Source organism: Mytilus californianus, unplaced genomic scaffold (assembly GCF_021869535.1).
Source record: "Mytilus californianus isolate M0D057914Y unplaced genomic scaffold, xbMytCali1.0.p SCAF_2, whole genome shotgun sequence".
NCBI classification, from domain to species: Eukaryota; Metazoa; Mollusca; class Bivalvia; order Mytilida; family Mytilidae; genus Mytilus; species Mytilus californianus.
In genome coordinates, this window is record NW_026262668.1 from 112,331,490 (window position 1) to 112,347,497 (window position 16,008).

A 16,008-nucleotide genomic window follows, 5' to 3' on the forward strand; every position below is an offset into this window, starting at 1 on the left:
TAAAATCAAATTAATTTGTCCAAAAACAATCCAGGTAACATAATTTCGGAATGAATTTAAAAACCTAAACATTTTAGTTTTGATTTTCAAAATCGTAACTTACTACAGTTCAATAACAATATCCACCCCCTAAAAACAACAATAAAAACGAAAAACTAAAAAAAAAACTTTATGTACAAGGACCTTTTCATTAGGTTTCTTTCATTACTAGTATCGGGTATTTATATTGTTTTCAATGTCATCATCAAAAACGTTATCAGCGCATCTGCTTAAACTAAATATTAAAACAAAATTGGACGTTAGATACATAGAAAGTTTCGGAAACATATCGCTCCTCGAATTGTTGCTTGACATTAGATCTGTGTACTTGATTTTGATAGATTTTTTCGGACTTTGAATGTTATTTGAATTCGAATATGATGTACCTTCAAAATGCATATCAAAGGTTAATAGGAACCAATTGTCTTTCAGAAACATTTTTATTCATATTGTTCCTAATATCCCTCGATATTTTTTTGTGTACAAAAACCATCGAGAAATTTTGATAATTTACCCATTTTATAAATTTTTTATATGTATTCAGTTTTCTTTTGTTAAGATTTCCATTACAAATTCAGTAAGATGTTGAAAAGTATTTCATCTTGTCTATTTTAATTGAACTATTATATATAAAGCAACTTTGTTAACGTCAATTAAAATTGGAAACGAGCGCACTTGCCACGAGCGGGGTTCCAACTCACAACCTCAGTGTTGACAGGCTAGTGATACAGCAGTTCGGTTACTTAGACCACTTGGCCACCGAGCCCCCTCCCCCTGAGATTACTATGCGTTATAGTAATCTCAGTTTATATTTATAGGAAGAATATTAGTCAGATTTTTTGTTTTGTTTTACCTAGACTTCGATTATTCTTAAGGAGTTTAGGACTATTCACAGATCAACTCAAGATACCTATGTCGCTATCCAACTTAAGGACACATTTATGGACATATCTTATCATAGGTGGCTTTCGTTATAACCTGAATTAAGACTAAGACATGTGGTAAGATCACCCTAAGACATGTTCTTGTCCCGAGATAACTGTGTTGGCATGGCCCTACGTGTAGATTCACAAGTTAATTGAGATACGAAATGTATATATATGGACACAATGTCATGTTCCAACTTATTTAGGGTCTCATTCTTTTTCTTTTGATCGCATGTATACAATCGGCCATCTCTACAAATTATATGAAAACAGCAAAACATATGTATATGATATGACTTTCAGGTCTACTACAATACTACAGGCATAGTAGTTAACTTAGCGTCAACACCGTGTGAACGTACAGAAACTCATTGGATTGATTTGATTTTGATTTTTGGTGTTTTAACGCCACTTTTAAGCACCGCTCTTGGGCTATTTCGTGGCGGCCAGTTTTTATTGGTGGAGGAAGCCTGAGTGCCCGGAGAAAACCACCGACCTTCGATAGGAAAACTGACAATCCTAGTCAATTTAGATTGGAGTCGAGTGCACCCGCACGAGCGGGGTTCGAACTCACAACCTCAGTATTGACTGGCTAGTGATTACAGTCGTAACTACTTAGACCACTCGGCCACCGAGGCCCCGAAACTCACTGGACAAAAAATAACTGGATAGACAAAAAGTACCAGGACGGGCAGAGACTCACAGGACAAAAAATTTACAGGACGGACAGACATTCACACGACAAAAATTACAGGACGGACAAAAACTCACAGGATAAAAAATTACAAGACAAAAAGTGCCAGGACGGACCAAAACTCACAGGACAGAAAGTTACAGGATAAGAAGTACCAGGACAGACAGAAAGTCTCAACATTGTTAGGATAAAACGTAAATGTTGGACAAATGTCATCATAACATACGATAGGAAAACTGACAATCCTAGTCAATTTAGATTGTTTAAATATTTAAAGGAAAAAATAAAAGACTCAATTTTGGTTATATGAATTTATGGTACCATGAATTAATCAAGCCAGCTGATTGACAACTGGAAAACGGTATTATATGTCTTAAAGATAAAATGAAGCAAACATGGTTTGCTACAAATGAACAAAACTAATAATAATTAAAAAGGGTTAAGCATACAGTCTTTAAAAAAATCGACACAAAATGTAAAGCTCTAACTCGTCCCGCGTCTAAAAAAGTTATGAATCAATTGCACGAACTATCAAAGATTTTTCATCAACCCAAAATTCTTCACGTAACAAAAACATTAAAGAGATGTGCCTCAAAGGTAAGCGGACAGAAAGTCACACATTTGATAGAGCAAAAAGTCACACATTTGATAGGACAAAAAGTCACAAATAATTTTTTTATAGTTGTTTGAATATATAAGAGAAAGATCTTGAAATAATTACTTTTTATCACATATATTCATTTTACATCAGTTAAGGAAATTGTTCATGAAGCCTTGATAAATAAAGATTTATCAAATTTCAATCATGCAAAGGATATATTTTTGGCATTATGAAGCCATTCAAGTACCAAGCCATGCACTTTGTACAAATTTGTTTTCCCAACAATAATTTGATCATTATTGATTTTTTGAGAAAATGTTGATAACAACATTGCTTAATATATAAAAGTTCAAGAAAAATACAAAAATGTTTTTAAAAATAAGTGTTTTCTTATTCAAAGAAAAATAATCTCAAAACTGAATTTTGACTCTTTGTCCTGTGACTTTTTGTCTGCAACTTTTTGTCTGTGACTTTTTGTCCTGTGACTTTCTGTCCTTCGACGAGGTTCCCTAAAGACACATGCCTATGTGGCGGGGTTAAACTAGTTTAAGAACACGTTATGTTATAGACTATTATGCAATCTACTGTGGATTTTCGGGGGCGGTGGCTGTGATAAATTAACGGTTACATTCTAACAGTATATATACAGGTATTTAGATAATTAACAAGATCATAAACTTTAAAAGAAAGGTGTGAAGGTGATAATGAATTCGAATCAAATTTTTACAACAAAAGAAAATAGATAAGACAATCAAAGGTCTTTAAAAGAAGTTCAAAAAAGCGCCAGAATCATGATAGGGACGTTCTCGATAGAAAATACGATAAGCAGACGAAAAGTCTGTCACAGAACAAAAAGTCACAATTTATTGGTTTACAGTCATTTGAATATATAAGAGAAAAAATTTTGAAATCCATTTTAAGAGTTCATTTTCATTATGAAATGAATATTTATTGATTTTCAATCTTATACATAGGATACTTTTATAAACATCAGGAAGAAAATAAATTTACAAGCCACTTATACATTATGCCAGGATTTTGTTTTTCAAATATTAGAACAGTATTGAATTTTTGACAATATATTTTATTTACAAAGTTGTTAGATTTTAATAGATATAAATAAAAAAGATGATTTTTTTTTGTTAATCGAACGAAAAATGAACTAACACTGAATTGTGATTATTTGTCCTGTGACTTTCTGTAACTTCCATCCTACTTTTTTGGGTTTTCAACACGATAAAATCAAATTTGTGACTTTCTGTAACTTCCATCCTACTTTTTGGGGGGTTTCAACACGACAACATCAAATTTGTGACTTTCTGTAACTTCCATCCTACTTTTGGGGGGTTTTCAACACGATAAAATCAAATTTGTGACTTTCTTTCCTGTGACATTCTGTAACTTCCATCCTACTTTTTGGGGTTTTCAACACGATAAAATCAAATTTGTGACTTTCTGTCCGTTTACCAAAAAAAAAAAAAAAAAAAAACACGCATAAAAATGTAGCGTCGGAGGAAAACGGAGGTTTTTCGTAAACTTTGTAGGTTGTTTAAACACAAACAAATTATTTCTGCCATGAAAAAAAAATATATCTATATAATATAGAAGTCTATAAAAAGGACCAACCAGCAAATTTAATATACGCAGATAAGAAAAAAAATATGTAAGTCTAAAGAATTGCACAACAGTACTATAAGATATAAGATGGTAATATACGAAGATGATGTTATAAAATGGTGTTGACAAATATTTCGGCTTAACAAATAGCCTTCGTCAGTGTCAATAATTTTCAATCTTTAGACTTATATATATAATATATATACGCACACATATAATAATAGAGTTTGCCACTTTAATAGGTAAATGGCCCTCTTTTTTGCATGATTTATATAGTATAGAAATTGTGAGGCACCAATAACAGGTTAACATGACAAGATATTATTATCATAAGAATATTCAAATACCAGGGGGATTTTTGTTTTCTTAAACTTTACTCTAAAGACCTATTTTGCAACACAATGTCTTTTCAATATATAGTGTTCCAATGGGTTTCTTGTTTTTTATGAACACATTCATTCTCACATAAGCTTGCTGAATTTGCCACGTAGGCCACAATAAATATTTGCAACATGGCACACTTGGGGATTTCGTAACCTCAAGATCCGTCTCGGTTTTAAAACAAAGTTAAGATATGCGTTGCTTATGTAATTCAAAATAAACATATTCATATAAGATTTATTTCGTTCCTATAAATCAGGAATCTTCATTGCAGCGAACGGAGGATGACACGAGAAATCCATGCACACCCACGCATATCAACCCAACCAAAAAAGCACAGTCGACATGAAGGAGCCAACGAAAACTTTAAGCTCAAGGAAAGGAAAACTGACAATGAGACAGGAAAAGTCGTCTTGTTTGTCATAAATTATGGATTGAAGAGTATCATGACTATTATTATTAAAAATGTCCCTCAAGTTGTGTTTCGATATATCATTATGAATTTTTGACATTAACTGTGCAGTATATCAAGTAAAGGAATAAATCTGCAAAGAGGGGGACACTCTGGTTCATCTCCATCGGAATACCAATCATTTGGCATGATCCTGTATTTTACAAAACGTACAGTAGCTGGGCGGGGGGTTTGGATACACCTGTTTCTATCTATATATATATTTTGTTGTTGTTTGGTATTAAATTTATATTAAGATCCATTTTGTTACATCTTGTGATACGTTTATTTGGCAATCGCCATGGCAGTCAGCAGGGTTTAAGAACATCAGTTGTTCGACCTGTTAGTCAAATGCGTTTTGTTAAAATATACTTTTTCACTTTTTGGTCTTTTGGAAAAAATTTGTACACCATATCTGGATTTCGACAATTAATGTCTCTTCAGTGATGTTAGGAATCGAAACGGTATTTGGAAGGCCATATAATTTACCTCAATTTAGGATAGACTCTTGAATTTTGAAAGAGTCAAAATAGGATGAACGGATCATATAAACCCGAAGGCAAATATAATACAAGTCCAAACGAAAAAATATAAACAAGTCTAAATTGAAAACAACGTTCAAACCTATGATTGCGTTGGATAAAAATATATGCATAGAAATGTGTACAAAACAACACCAATATTTAAAAAATAGAAACAGTAAATAATAAATATTTCGGATAACAGATATCCTTCATCAGTATGATGAAAAAATGAATCTTATTACTTACTTGTGGGGTTTTTAACGACCTTGACTGGCTATAAAGCCCTCGCACGGTTGGACCTGGCTTGCCTTTTTGGGCATTTAAATAATTTATTTTTACCATAAGATAATTGATATAGTTTTGAGTGACAAATTTAAAGAACCTAATATGAATTAAAAGGTAATAATGAGCAAAAATTTGAAGGATAGAATAAGTAATAAATACATAAAAAGGTGAATAAAAATAAATGATGAAAAATAAAATAGAACTTAAATAAAATAAAAGAATATAAAAATGATTTTTTTTTTATAGAAAACCAAAGAAGATAAAAAAAATAAAAAGTAAATAAATAAAAAAATAGAGCCACCAAAAGTAGGAACAGGAGGAAAGCTAGGCTAAGCAAACGGCAGTGAGCGGCAACAACGTTGTCCTGGTTCCCCAACAGCCAAGTAAAGAGCGGATAAGTTTGATATGCCAAATTGTGTATGTGAATTAAGTTGCCAAATATTTTGTATAAACCGAAATAAGCCAAAATATGTGTATGTAAATTTTGCAAAAATAATTATTTAGTTAACGGTTTTGTATGTACAAAAAAAGATAAGTAAATAAACAATAAAATAGATAAAAACCAAAGGGTGTATGCATAATTTTGACTGCTTTGTGCTAGCCTACTTATATTGAGGACTTTATAGTGCTAGTACACTGGAACGCTGTCCGCAGGAAGACAAACGCCTCACGCTAATTAAAACTGGGTTAGCGCAAATCAGATCTTGCGAAGTACCATTTTTTAAGTCTTTGATTTGATTTGCGGCTTAATGATATGAAAAATTTAAATAACTAAAGTCCAAAAGTGTAGACACAAAAATAATTTGGGTGCCGCAAATTTGGAAAAAAAATGCCAAAGATTAACGCGAGTTACTGTTTAGTTAGCATAATTTCAATAGTTTAATTGTTTTAACACTACATACATTTTAACTGATAAATAAATTTTATTTTTATTTTTAAACTTAGATATAAATATATATTCATTTATTTATTTATTGTTTTCTTTTTATTCCCTTTAAATTTATTCATTACTGCCGGTTACGGCCTGACTCCATTTCTGAGTCACTAACAGGTAATTCTTGCAATCTAATTAAAATATAGATCTCGGATTTCGTTATACTACGTTACCTCGTATGTAGTATAACGTAGTATATCGAAATCCGTGATCTATATTTTAATTAGATTGGTAATTCTCGCAGTGTAGTTGGTCTTCTTAACGGTGTGGTCTTTAGTACTGCCGGTTACGGCCTGGCTCCATTTCTGAGTCACTAACCGGTAACTCTTGCAGTGTAGTTGGTCTTCTTAACGATGTGGTTTTTAGTACTGCCGGTTACGGCCTGACTCCATTTCTGAGTCACTGACCGGTAACTCTTGCAGTGTAGGTTGGTATTTTCGCATAACTTGTTTTTATTACTGTCGGTTACGGCCTGACTCCATTTCTGAGTCACTGACCGGTAACTCTTACAGTATAGTTCAGTTATTTTAGAATCTTATCAATTTATTCTTATTAAATATATATATATTTGCGGAAGCCGGGATTCGAACTCATGCTATTGGGATATCGAGACAACACCGCCTGCACTGTGTCCAGCGCTCTAGACCACTCGGCCACCTATATATAGACTGAACAAAAAATTCTGCTTTCGGTGGCCTAGTGTTACCTTTCCTCGTCAGTAGAATTTAGAGTTGTAATATACATATATATATATATATATATATATATATAAAAGAGGGTCCATTCCCCAGGCGACGAACATAAATATAATCAAGCAAAAAGTTACGACTTTATAATCAATTCTGTGCATTTCAGATGATGCATAACTTAATTCTGTATAAAAATAAGGAGATGTGGTATGATTGCCAATGAGACAACTATCCACCAACGTTCAAATCTAGTTTGGTTTAGTCAAATATTGACTAATGGGCTTCAATCTGAGGTTTAAAAATATCATTTCGTTTGAATACTGCTGCATATACAGTGATAAGATTGATACACACAGAGCAGTAGGATTGATACACATGCAACAGTGGAATTTATTCACAAACATGCAGTAGTGGGATTGACAATCATACATCAGTGAGATTGATACGATTCTGTTGCATGGAATGATACACATACAACTGCTGAGTAGGATTGATACACATCCAGCAGTGGGATTGATGCAAATACAACAGTGGGATTGATGCAAATACATCAGTGGAATTGGTACACATACATATCAGTGGGATTTTTTTCTCTTTAAGGGGGGAGAGGGGTCTTGATTGACCACATATTGGCAGAAAGTTTTTTGTTAATGAAAAATCCTGATTTGTTATCTGGGGCATGGTTTTCGAAAGTATCTTATGACTAATACATGTCTTACGATGGTCTTATGAAACGTCATAGTCGTAAGATATGTTTTCGAAAGTGTCCCAAGTTACGATATGTCATAAATTTTATCGTAAACATAAGACACCTCGCGAAATGACTTATGATGGTCTTATGGTTATAACAAAAGTTACGACATCACTTCTACCGTTCTAAGGAGATCAGCGTCATTTACTGCATTTTTCTTTGCACATGCAGCCTCCCGTGCTCTCTTTTTGGCACTGTTTGTTGTAGTGTTGCTCAGTCTGGTCAATAGTGAATATGTATTCTTCTGCGCTTCGTCAATTAAAATTAAAATCTTCCGCAGCGAAAATTTTGTGCTCCTTTTCTTACTCATGAATATTTTTAATAAATATATATATTATTTATTTCCCTATATAGAAGTTATTAACGGTTTTGCATGGGCGTTTCGATAAGCGGGTACTCGATGTACCAAATCTGAAAAGTATTCACAATTAAATAACACTTCGTATAATAATACAAGAGCGTTCTAGAATTTTATTATATATATCTGAGACTACTAGTGTAGTCCCAGTATATATACAAACTAAATTTAAACAAATTATCAAATCGTATTTGTATTCCTGTTCATATATAATTTCCTGTTCATATATAATTTGAACAGGAATAAAATATTCGTAATCATAATAAGAATGGTAATAACTATTTTCATACTTATTATTTTTTAATTATTTTCATCATTTTTTCATCATTATTTAAAATAGAATAAAATATGTTCACTTATGACATTCATAAGGGCATCATAGGTATGACTATCGTAGGACAGCTTTGATTTACATTCTATGACATATCGTATGATAGTCATAAGATGGTCATAACATTTGTCCTAAGACATATCTGACTTTTTATCTTGAAATAAAAGTATTTTCTAATGCACGTTAGAACAATACATTTGAAAGAAACTACCGGTTAAAATGTTATTCTCGGTATAAATATACAAATACGACAGGTCCTCAAAAGATAAAGAACTCACTTATGATGAGCACCTTAAGAATGAGTTTGTACAGATTTGGCGATTTTAAGTTTAAAATCAGCCATGTTTTATAGCTTTATACGTTTACATGATTCATGTATATATTATAACTGTATGAACAATGAAGTCGGACGCAAATAAATCAAAGTACATGTTGGTACAAAGAGAAGCATTTGGTTCCCGTAGGAATATAAAGTGTCTGTTGAAAACAACGTCTATCAATCGTTAACAAATAACAAGCTTCTTGTCAGTTTTACAGTTCAGACCTCTTGTTTGAATCAGACATTTTAAATAATAATTTGTCCGTGACAACAAGAAAAGTGTAATTTGGTAATTTTATGAAACAAAGTTAGACTATTTGTTTTAGGTCAAATGTTTGGAACTATGGTTCACTCTTTACTGGGTAGTACACGTTTTTCAATAATCTCTCTTTATTTTTTTATTGGTGTTTTTAACGATGACAAATAATGTCTATATGCTAACCAAGTTTGCTATCTCATAACTTTGTCACGTCAGAGCCACAAATGAATAACAATTTGTCAGTTTAGAATATTACATTTTTTTTACTAGATTGTTTATGAAATTGGTCTTCTTGGTATTCAAGCTAAAGCTTTTCTACTAAGCATCTAGTAATGCTATTACTGGTCAATGAAGACAGAATTAAAGGCTGAATTATCCTTGTTTTAATGAATGCCTCACTCCCATGAGATGCAAAATCTGCCCCCGTGCGACACATAACATTTTGATTAAAAATTAAATTTGAAACCAAGAAATATTGACTGGAAAGGAAGCATTAGGTCTGATTCTATGATAGGAATTCATTTCTATATAAAAAAAAAATACGGAAATAGGTCGCAGAAATGAAGTTTTCATCCAGCAATTTGCATTTATTTTAAGTCTCAAAATCTACTACACGGAAGAGTGACGAGGGATGTTTGAGAAAACGGAGCACCGTGGACATTTTCTTCTGCTTGCTGCATGGAAATAGATTATGGGTTTGGTACCTTCCGTGCAATACACTATTTGGTGCTAACAGTTCTAACAAAAAAGAAGAAAATTCGATACTTTTACTTTCTACCTTGATTGTTTTTCTTCTCTTCGAAACCACCACCCTGTGTCAAACATCGCCAACACCCCGAATGTGGAGTTCTGCACTGTGTATATGTGTGCTCAAAATGTCGTTCAATAAAAACAAATTTCTGTGTTTTTATTAACCAAAGTTATACAATTCGTACTTAATACACAATTCTATCAACAACACTATATTAGCCTGAATGTGTCGGTTATCATATATGCACACATTTAGTATAACATCCTAAAAGTTTTAAATGCATTTCAAAATTCCAAAGGGCCAAGTGAGCTTTTCTCATCACTTTTCGTCCGTTAACTTTTAAAAAAATCTTCTCCTCTGAAACTTTTAACCTTATTTAACAACACTTGGCAACAGTCATCATTGGGGTACTAGTATTTAGATTTAAAAACATGTCTTATGACCTTACTTGCCAACATACATGGCTGGCTGATAGGGCTAAAATAGAACATAGGGGTAAAAAATGCAAGTATTATCTATTATCTTGAAAACCATAACAAATTGAGAAAATCTGTCAACAGGGGCAAAAATGTCCAAAATGTTGAGACCTACCTACTGCTATTTATATCAAAACTCTCAGACTACTTCTTATATGAGTTATTGCCCTTAAATGACGAATTTTACCATTTTTAAAACAATGTTTGCCTATCATCTTGAAAATTATAGTAGATCGATAGAAACTTTAAATAGCAAAATTGATCAGCAAGACAAGATCTATAAATAAGCCAACATGGCCGAAATTGTCAGACGACTTCATATTGGAGTTATTGCTCTATATATAATGACGATTTTCATCAATGTTTTGCGTTTTTTCTTGTACCTTAGATAGTATAATAGACAGAAAGAAACTGTTATAAGCAAAAATGATTAGCTAGACACGATCTACAAGTAAGTCACATTGCAAATTTATTTGCTGTAACTCGTTTAAAGCGTTGTTCTGTAACGAAAAAGGAAAGTATGATAGATACACTTACTGCCATGGAAATGTGAAGATACGATTGAAGCTTTAAATTTTCTCCTGGACAACATATATGCACGTTTTGGCGATAAAATGTATCGACAGGTAGTAGGTATTCCTATAGGCACTAACTGCGCCACTTTATAATAGCAGATTTATTCCTGTATAGCTATGAATCTCAGTTTATGACCAAACTCAGTAAAGATACGTCATTGTTACATTTGGTTGATACATTCAACAATACCTACCGTTATTTTGATGATATTTTTTCGTTAAATAATCCAGAGTTCTCTAGATATACTACCGAAATTTACCCAAAAGGAACTTACTTTAAATAAGTCTAACATAAACAGCAGTAGTTGTTCTTTTCTAGATTTAGACATTTCAATTTTTAAAGAGAAACTCGATACTAGAATTTACGACAAAAGAGACGATTTTTCATTCCCTATTGTTAATTTTCCCTTTTTAGACGGCGATGTTCCTTTGGCTCCATCATACGGTGTTTATATATCCTAACTCGTTCGTTATGCCCGTGTGTGTAGTGATGTCATAGATTTTAACGAACGTAATCAATGCATCACTGGTAAATTATTAAGTCGAGGGATTTCGTTACCATAAATTGCTTAAAACTTTTACTAAATTCTTTCATAGATACAAAGATTTGATTAGTAAATTTGGCTGTACCTGTAGAAAACTTATTAAAAACGGTATTTCACATCCTAAATTTTACGGTAATATTGTACTAGAAGCGCGGAAATCACTATGTGATCCCTGTAAACTCATCGAACCTTTAAACAAACTTACTAGTAAAGGTTATCTTACCAATGTTGTAATTAGATCTTTGAATATAGTTTACATTGACACAAATATCGATTTTGTCATCAGCAAATTAAAACATAACTTCATTTGTATTCTTTTCAAACGTTTTTTTTGGGATGTATAAATACACATCCACGTTCATTTTCTGTATAGAGATTATTCTATCTATATGAATTACATTATACATATTTATTTAACAGGTTAACTTCTAACTATCCTACTGCATTTCGATACTTTTATTTTGGCATTGCACAAGTCATGTCTTCTTTGAATGTCCATGACGTAAAAACACTAAATCCCTGGGATGTGTTTTAGTTGATTTTAGTCTCTGATACATGATTTTTTATTATTAATTGTTTTTGGCTTTTAACTAGCTTTCAGTAACTGCGAGTACTCTCAAATCGTACTTTCGTGTTAATTTGACCTGTTGATACATTTGTAATGTATTTTTGTTATTTAATGTTTACCTATTCAGTGTTATATCTAGTATCACTATTTTTAATATATACCACCTTTGATAAGTGTTTAGTATGACAATAAATTTTCACTTTTGTTCTCGTACTAGGAACAACAAAATTATTTATTTTGTAAAAATTATTTCCGTACTCCGTGTATACCTTACAAAAAAAATCTTTTTATTTACCTGTGTACGTTATTTCATTTGGCGGCATTTTGTCCAAGGTTATGGTTGTCTTTCTGTATTGTTTTACATCTAACCCCTTGTTTTATTAATTTTGTATTTACATTGTGTCATAGATCAAATTTATTCGTTCTGTGTATGTTCACTTGTTTTTGTTAACATGTCTTTTGATTGAGTTAAGCCATTCCAATTGATATTTTATAGTGTGTCTTTCTATGTTGTGATATTACACTATTGTTTCAGGTAGGGTGAAAATTGACGCCTATTAAAAGATTTAACCCCGCTGCATTTGATTGCACATGTCCCAAGTCAGGAAACTGATGTTCTGTGGTTTTCGCTTGTTGATGTGGTTCATAAGTGTTTCTCGTTTCTCGTTTTTTTTTATATAGATTAGACCGTTGTCTTTCCTGTTTGAATGGTTTAACACTAGTCGTTTTTGGAGCCTTTTATAGCTTGTTGTTCGATGTGAGCCAAGGCTCCGTGTTAAAGGCCGTACTTTGGCCTATAATGGTTTACTTTTACAAATTGTGACTTGGATGGAGAGTTGTCTCATTGGCACTCATACCACATCTTCTTATATATATGACTGAAATCGTCGAACGACTCCTTATTGGAGTTATTGCCTTTTAATGACGATTTTTACCCATTTTAAGTATTTTTGCCTATTATCATGAAAACTATGATAGATAGAGTGACACATTAAATAGCAAGAATGATAAACAAGACAAGACCTACAAAGAGGCAACATGGCCGTAATCTCACCCCTTATTTTATTGATATTGCATTTACATTGTGTCATAGATCAAATTTATTCGTTCAGTGTATATGCACTTGTGTTAAGATGTCTTTTGATTGAGTTAAGCCATTTCAATTGATATTTTCTAGGGTGTCTTTCTATGTTGTGGTGTTACACTATTGTTTCAGGTAAGGGTGAAGGTTGGTACCTATTAAAACGTTTAAACCCGCTGCATTTGTTTGCACCTGTCCTTAGAAGTCAGGAACCTGATGTTCAGTGGTTGTCGTTTGTTGATTTGATTCATAAGTGTTTCTCGTTATTTTATATAGATTAGACCGTTGGTTTTCCTGTTTGAATGGTTTTACACTAGTCATTTTTGGGGCCCTTTATAGCTTGCTGTTCGATGTGAGACAAGGCTCCGTGTTGAAGACCGTACTTTGACCTACAGAATAATGGTTTACTTTTACAAATTATGACTTGGATGAAGAGTTGTCTCATTGGCACTCATACCATATCTTCTTACATCTATCTATGAAACTTTGTAAGAACATGCCTTTAGGTGCATTTAATCGTATTAATGAGACAATTTTCCACAAGAAACCATATGTCGTTGACGTAAGCATCCATGGCTATGTTGTTGTACGTTTATAAGGCTAAAAATGACAAGTGTAACACAATTCAATTTTGATAGATAGACAAACGACAACTATTGAATTGTTAAATTGAAGATCATAACTTTTGACAGGCATATATAATATGCGTCTGAGTTTAACATGTTTTCTGGTACCAAACCGTCCCCCTTACTTGAATATTGGTGTAACGGTTCACAAATGTTGTTTAAAGCCTTGGTGGCCGAGTGATTGAAGTAGTTCATCTTTAGTAATCAATAGAGAGGCCAAGTTTGGTTTAATTTGGCCGAGTAGTTAAACTAAAAGCAGAAGATTTTTGAAAAAAAATGATAAAGATTACCAATTTATTTCAGAAAATGTTTTTAACGGACAACAACCCCAATAAGATGTCAATTGCCAATTTTGGTCATGTTGACTTATTTGTAGATCTTTCTTTGCTTTATATTTTGGCTGTGTACAGTATATCTCAATCTATAATCATATTCAAGATAATCAACAAAAGATGCAAAATTTCCTTTCCTTCGCTCCAAAATTAATTTCACCCAGGGCCTGTATAATGCTGGAATTGCCTTTAAATGGTTTTAACGCCCTTCATAAAAAGATTGGGAAAGGGTCTTGACCCCGACTAACCTGTCTGGTCTGGGAGCATTCACCCAATATAAGTATGGTGAAAGTATATGCCATTAATTCCATTTGGCCCAATAGATTAAGAGGAGAAGATTTTTTTGTAAAAGATTACAAGGATTTTTAAAAAAATTGTAAAAGATGACTTTAAAGGGCAATAACCCCTAAAGAGGTTAATTGATAATTTTTGTGATGTGACTTTTTTGTAGGTATTACTTTAATTTACTGAACATTCTTGCTGTTTACAGTTTATCTCTATCTATCATAATATTCAAGATAATAACAAAAAACTGCAAAATTTCTGATATGTTTTTTAACTAGCTACCCTAAGGATGATTTAGGCCAAGTTCGGTTTAACTTGGCCCAGTAGGTTCAGAGGAGAAGATTTTTGTAAAAGATTACAAAAATTTACGAAAAATTGTGAAAAATTGACTTTAAAGGGTATTAACTCCTTATGGGGTAAATTGACAATTTTTGTCATGTTGACTTATTTGTATATCTTACTTTGCTGAACAATTTTGCTGTTTACAGTTTATCTCTATCTATTATAATATTCAAGATAATAATCAAAAACTGCTAAATTTCCTTAAAGTTACCAATTCAGGGGCAGCAACCCAACAACTGGTTGTCTAGTGCGTCTGAAAATTTCAGGGCAGATAGATCTCAACCTGATGAACATTTTTACTCATTATCAGATTTGCTCTAAATGCCTTAGTTTCAGAGATATAAGTAAAAAACGGCATTTTACCCCCATGTTTTATTTTTTTATGATAAAGGCCAAGTTTGGTTTAATTTGGCCCAGCAGTTTCAGAGGAGAAGATTTTTGCAAAAGTTAACAACGACGACGGACGCCAAGAAATGAGAAAAGCTCACTTAGCCCTCTGTGCCAGGTAAGCTAAAAAAGCAAAACGGACCGAAAGCAACGGACAAAAAGAAAAAGTGTCGGACCAAAAGCAAAATTATCGGACAAAAAGCAAAACGGACCGAAAGCAACGTACAAAAAGCAAAAGTGTCGGACGAAAAGCAAAATTATCGGACAAAAAGCAAAACGGACCGAAAGCAACGGACAAAAAGCAAAATTATCGGACAAAAGCAAAACAGGACAAAAAGCAAATGTCGGACAAAAAGCACACAAGTTAATTAAAATCCTTTATAATAAATTCTTTCATAGATACACATATTTGGTTTGGACATTTGGTTGGGTTTATAGAAATATTCATGACAAGTGTTCGATTCCACTGCTGGTGGACTGCTACACTAGCTTATTAGTCGATGCTTCGGTACTGACATCATTTATATCAGACCTATCTTAAATTCTCCGTTGAGAAATATCGAACTAAGGTTCAAACTACATCAGAACTTAGGTTGACTTGGACTTTCTGTTTAGTTTATAACGATTTTATTTGCTCATAGATACAAAAAGGATCGGACACAAGTTTAACCAACTTATGAAGTCTTCTCTTTACATAATATTACAATAACAATTATACAGAGCATGCACAGTTCAGTAGATATATATTAAAGGTAATAGTAAAATGAGGCATTTGCACAGTCAGAGAAGAAAAAGAAAAAGAAAAAAAAAGCCTAACACAATTAACAAGGAAAAGGATAGAGAATTGAGAAAAATAAAAAAAAAAAAAAAAATAAAAATAT